This window comes from Hyperolius riggenbachi, chromosome 2 (assembly GCF_040937935.1).
Source record: "Hyperolius riggenbachi isolate aHypRig1 chromosome 2, aHypRig1.pri, whole genome shotgun sequence".
Lineage (NCBI taxonomy): Eukaryota > Metazoa > Chordata > Amphibia > Anura > Hyperoliidae > Hyperolius > Hyperolius riggenbachi.
This window is the reverse complement of record NC_090647.1, coordinates 536,761,123-536,766,519: the sequence shown is the minus strand read 5'-3', so window position 1 is coordinate 536,766,519 and position 5,397 is coordinate 536,761,123. Positions and strand designations below refer to the sequence as shown.

Below are 5,397 nucleotides of genomic sequence, written 5' to 3'. Positions count from 1 at the left end.
TGCAAGGTACCCCTTGGTATGGCAAAATAATTATCTACCCTAAGTACCCCTCGACGCAGATATGTTTCAAAAGCAGACCATAATTGTTTCTAAATGGCTTCTAAACATTTAATATTGCTTTTAAAAACAAAAGTTTGCTTTCTTAAAACAGAAAGAATTTGCGATAATTCAGGTTGGAGTGAGCTTGAGATGTCTCCCAGTGCATCACTGCTGAATATATGCAAATTAACCATTCTACCCTTAGAAGCTAAACACACCTCCAGAATCGCTAGAATGCAATGATGTTTGTTAATTTGTACAGAGCCATAATAATCCAACATGCATACAGACTGTTTCGGATTGTTTGATCCTCATCAGTGCATGGCATGGATTAATTTGGCTCTATGGAGTAGGGCTTGTAACACCGAGAGGTACAGACTAACCAGCAATATTATTGCTTTTAATTAGCTAAAATACTAATTTGGTGTCTGGTGTGTTTAGTGTTATTTGGGTTTATCATTTTCTAAAACTTGAAATTTGCTATGTTTATATGAAGCCTGAGACCCCCCTGGGTACATGTAACACACGTTGAGAGCAATAGGTCCTTTTTTTAATAGGTTTCATTTTTCTTTCTAACATAGTCCACTTTTTTTTGTTTCCTCTTTAGGCAGAATCGAGTGGCTCTAGTAAGCCAAGTTTGTTTGGAAGTGGTCAAATCTTTGTCTACAAGCCTGCACAGGAAATGCATGAATCCTAGTCAGCTGCGGAGGTGAAGCAAGCTGTTGGGAATGCATGAAGACGTCTGTGGAAGATTGCAGAGACCGCCAGTGTTTGATTCTAAAACCATCGAAGGACTCTATTCTCCTGAGGAAATTTACCTTCTTGGAACGCAAAGGCTTTATAATCAAGAATAAGCCTCAAATGACAAGGTGTGTATACTTCATTTTTATAATGTTTTTCTAATGTTTTAGACTGTTAAAAGGGGCACTACAGCAAAAACTGTAAAATTTAAAATATGTGCAAACATATACAAATAAGTACATTTTTTCCAGAGTAAATTGAGCCATAAATGACTTTTCTCCTATGTTGCTGTCACTTACAGTAGGTAGTAGAAATCTGACAGAAGCGACAGGTTTTGGACTTGTCCATCTCTTTATAGGGGATTCTCAGGGATGTATTTATTTTCAAAAGCATTTTGTGAATGGCAGTTGCTCTGTCCAACTGCCAAAAAACTGTGTAGCGAGCAGGGAAGCTGCCCAGCATCATTGTTTAAATCCTTTTTAGGGAATATCTTTATAAAGAATAAAAGCCTTGCTGAGAATCCCCTATGAAGAGATGGACTAGTCCAAAACCTGTCACTTCTGTCAGATTTCTACTGCCTACTGTAAGTGACAGCAACATAGGAGAAAAGTAATTTATGGCTCATTTTACTCTGGAAAAAATGTACTTCTTATTTGTATATGTTTGCACATATTTTAAATTTTACAGTTTTTCGCTGTAGTGCCCCTTTAATTCAGATTTATATTGCATTGGGTCATATTTCAGCCTAGCATTTTACAATCTCCACCCCTCCCTCCCGCGATTGGGCAGCTCGTGGGGCTATTATGCCCCTGGCTGTGACATGCGTGGCCAGATTTAAACATGCACCCTATTAATAAATTGTATATTTTTTTAATCTCCAGAATCCGACCAAAGCTCACAGGAGAAGCTGAAGGAATAGGAGAGACAGCATCCCATGACATTGCTGGACACCTACCTGTAGCAGATGAATCTTAATGATAAGGAAGTAGAAGAACCTGAAGAGACAGAGGAGGAAGGAAAGTCTGGCCTGGTGGATAAGGAAAAAAATCCCAGAGAGATGGAAGGAGCATCTGAACATATTGAGGAAGAAGACAGACAGCACAGAGAATAACATAGAAAACATAGCTCAACAATAAAACCTGTGATACATTTATGTGATACATTTATTTATTAATGATTTCTATAACTGACCTTTGCTTGCTGTATTTTAACACATCTTATTAATTTTACAAAATAGACCCCCTTACAACACGTTGGACTACAAGTGCAAGGAACGCACCACTGTTAAGCACTTCCCCACCTTAGGTTATTTCCCCTTAAAAACTAGAGCTATTTTCTACATTTCACACCCCTCCCATTCATTCACCAATAACTTTATCACTAATTATTACACCTTAATGATCTATTAGGCTTTCTTTAGTACTTTTTGCTAAAAAAATATTTTTGTATGATTTTAACCACTTTGCCATATCTGGACGCATATATCCGTCCAGATAGGCAGTGGTGCTGCAGCCGTGTGGTGCGCGCGATCGGGCGCGCTCCCGCGCGCGCTCCCGCTGCCTCCCGCTGCCCCCCCGATCAGTGAATGGGAATATAATTCCCATTCACCGATCTAAATCCCCGGCAGAAATACCGACGCTTTCTCATCAGAGAGCGTGGTATTTCTGCCCCCAGGAAACTTCTTCTTTTCTTTTTAGTTCCTAGATGCGACATCGTTCGCATCTAGGAATTTTTTGAATGTGGCCAAATAGTAAACTGCACCCACATACCTGTACTGAATAAAAAAATACATTACATTACATCTAAAATTGGCTATTTACCTCCCAAACTAAAATTACTCAAATACAGTTTTTGTATTAAAAAAATAAAAAAAATTACAATAAAAAAAAAAAAACTACATAAATAGTTACCTAAGGGTCTGAACTTTTTAAATATACATGTCAAGAGAGTATCTTATTAAATTTTTTAAAATTATAAGCTTGTAAATAGTGATGGACGCAAATTGAAAAAATGCACCTTTATTTCTAAATAAAATATCGGCGCCATAAATTGTGAAGGGATGTAATTTAAATGGTGTAATAAGCGGGACAAATGGGCACATAAAATGCATGGGTTTTAATTACTGTAGCATGTATTAATTTTAAACTATAATGGCCAAAAACTGAGAAATAATGATTTTTTTCCATTTCTATCTTAATCTTCCTGTTAAAATGTATTTACAGTAAAGTGGCTCTTAAGGTGGCCATACATGGTACAATTTTTCAATTAGATAATTTAGTTCGATTATTCCATTAGATCGAATATAAAGATTTTTCCAGCATGTCCGATCATTTTTCCCGAAAAAACGGGATAATCGTTCGAATTTCTTGATCGAAAAAAAAAATATTTTCAACTTTCATTCAATTCGATCATTTAGATTGAATAAACGGGAAAATCGAACGTTTTTATTGTACCGTGTATGGCCACCATTAGCAAAATGTACTACCTAAAGAAAGCCTAATTAGTGGCGGAAAAAAGGAGATATAGATCAATTAATTTTGATAAGTAGCGATAAAGTTATTAGCGAATGAATGGGAGGTGAACATTGCTCGGATGCATAAGATTTTCGAAGCCGTAGGCTGAAGTGGTTAAAGGGAATAATGAGAAAGATTGAGAAATAATTAATTCTCAGCTTTCAGCCATTATAGTTTGAAAATAAAGTGTTACTGTAGATTAAACCCACACTTTTGTCTTTATTTAAATTATGTTCCTAGAACAATGTATGGTGACGATATATTATTTGGAAATAAAGATGTATTATTTCAATGTTCTGTTTTTGTCATTGAACTTTAATTTCATTGTTCATTGAACTTTATCACTAATTACATCCATGAATTTGCAAAAATAACAGTAATCTGCTTCTATGGCATACATATTTAAACACCCCCCTAGTGACTAGGCTATTTCTTACAATTCAGCCACTGTAGCTTTAAGGGCTCGCTGCAGGGCCGTACAACTCAGCACACAAGTGATTTCCCCCCCTCCCCCCCTTTCCTGCCCACCAACAGAGCTTTCTGTTGGTGGACTCTGGTCGCTGCTGCTATGTTTATTTATTTTTTATTTATTTTTTTATTTATTTGTGGTTTTTTTTCATAAATGCTTGTGTTTTTTTATTCCCCCCCCCCTCCCTCCATCCCCCCCTCAAGCCAATGACAGCGATTAGCTGTCATAGTCATCAGCCTTTGAGAGCTGATTGCTCTTATGCCTCCCCAGGGGACAGCCAAGTGACACAGCTGTCCCCAGTACAGCAGTGGTTAGATTGCAGCACCGTCTAACAGTCTCCTAGCGATCATTCACACGGGGATGCGCACGTGATTCAATGTAAACCACGCCCCCAGGTCTTAATGCCAATTAGGGGAGCCACCATGTTCATGCCCATCGGCGTGATGCGGTCGTTAGGTAGTTAAAAAGTTAAGACCCTTTATTAGCCCCCCCCCCCCCCCAGTATAAATAGCCAGGTTTGCACCTTTATTAGCCTCCTTGTAATTAGCCAGATGTGCCCCTTTGTCGCCTCTGCCAGAGATTGTAAGCCTCTGGCAGGGTCTGCCAGAGACCCTGCCAGAGGCTTACAATCTAAAGGGAGGGGTGGAAACACTAGGGGGGGCTGTTAAATATTCCTTAGAGAGTTTTTAGTGGCCCCCATTCAGAGATCAAGCTTGGTATGCGTTAATAAGTAAGGACCTCTCACCTGCCCTGGTTCCAGCGGTAATCGGGCTCCCCTCCATACAGTACTGCTGTCAGCCTCACTATGCCCAATGCACCGGGTTTGATGACATCATTAGGAATAGTGAAGCACTGTAAGGAGGAAAGCCTGATCGCTGCTGGAACCAGGTCAGGTGAGATCCTTTTACTTTGCAATACTACATGCTGCCCAATCACAGCATAGGGGAAGGGGGGGGGGGGGTCAATTGCAGCAGATCAGATCCCAGGGAAGGGGTCTACAGTTAGTGTAGTTAGGGGGATGAGGCTTGATGAGCGCACGTGCGTTGTGCTTATTGAAGCAACTGACTAATATTCATGTCATTAGGCTTTCAAGAGTCCCTATGAACTACATGAATATACTGTACTTTTGCCTTGCAGCATTGGGTTCCTGGTTTGAATCCCAGCCAGAGCACTATCTGCTTGGAGTTTGTATGTTCTCTCTGAGTGGGTTTCCTCTGGGCACCCCGTTTCCCCCCCAACACACACACAGCCCAAAAACATACAATTTGGCTTCCCCTAAATTAGCCCTAGACTAGGATACATACACCACACTGTACTTACAGTGGCTTGCAAAAGTATTCAGCCCCCCTTGAAGTTTTCCACATTTTGTCACATTACTGCCACAAATATGAATCAATTTTATTGAAATTCCACATGAAAGACCAATACAAAGTGGTGTACACGTGAGAAGTGGAACGAAAATCATACAGGATTCCAAACATTTTTTACAAATAAATAACTGTAAAGTGGGGTGTGCGTAATTATTCAGCCCCCTGAGTCAATACTTTGTAGAACCACCTCTTGCTGCAATTACAGCTGCCAGTCTTTTAGGGTATGTCTCTACCAGCTTTGCACATCTAGAGACTGAAATCCTTG

The 5,397-nt window shown here is 39.6% G+C and overlaps 1 long non-coding RNA gene across 1 annotated transcript; it reads left to right on the top strand.

Moving 5' to 3' along the window:
- The first annotated feature begins 733 nt into the window (after positions 1–733).
- On the top strand, positions 734–1,933 carry LOC137545068 (uncharacterized). Its single transcript, XR_011025988.1, has 2 exons — positions 734–908; positions 1,662–1,933. It is a non-coding gene; the product is annotated as an uncharacterized lncRNA (long non-coding RNA).
- Positions 1,934–5,397: the final 3,464 nt, after the last annotated feature.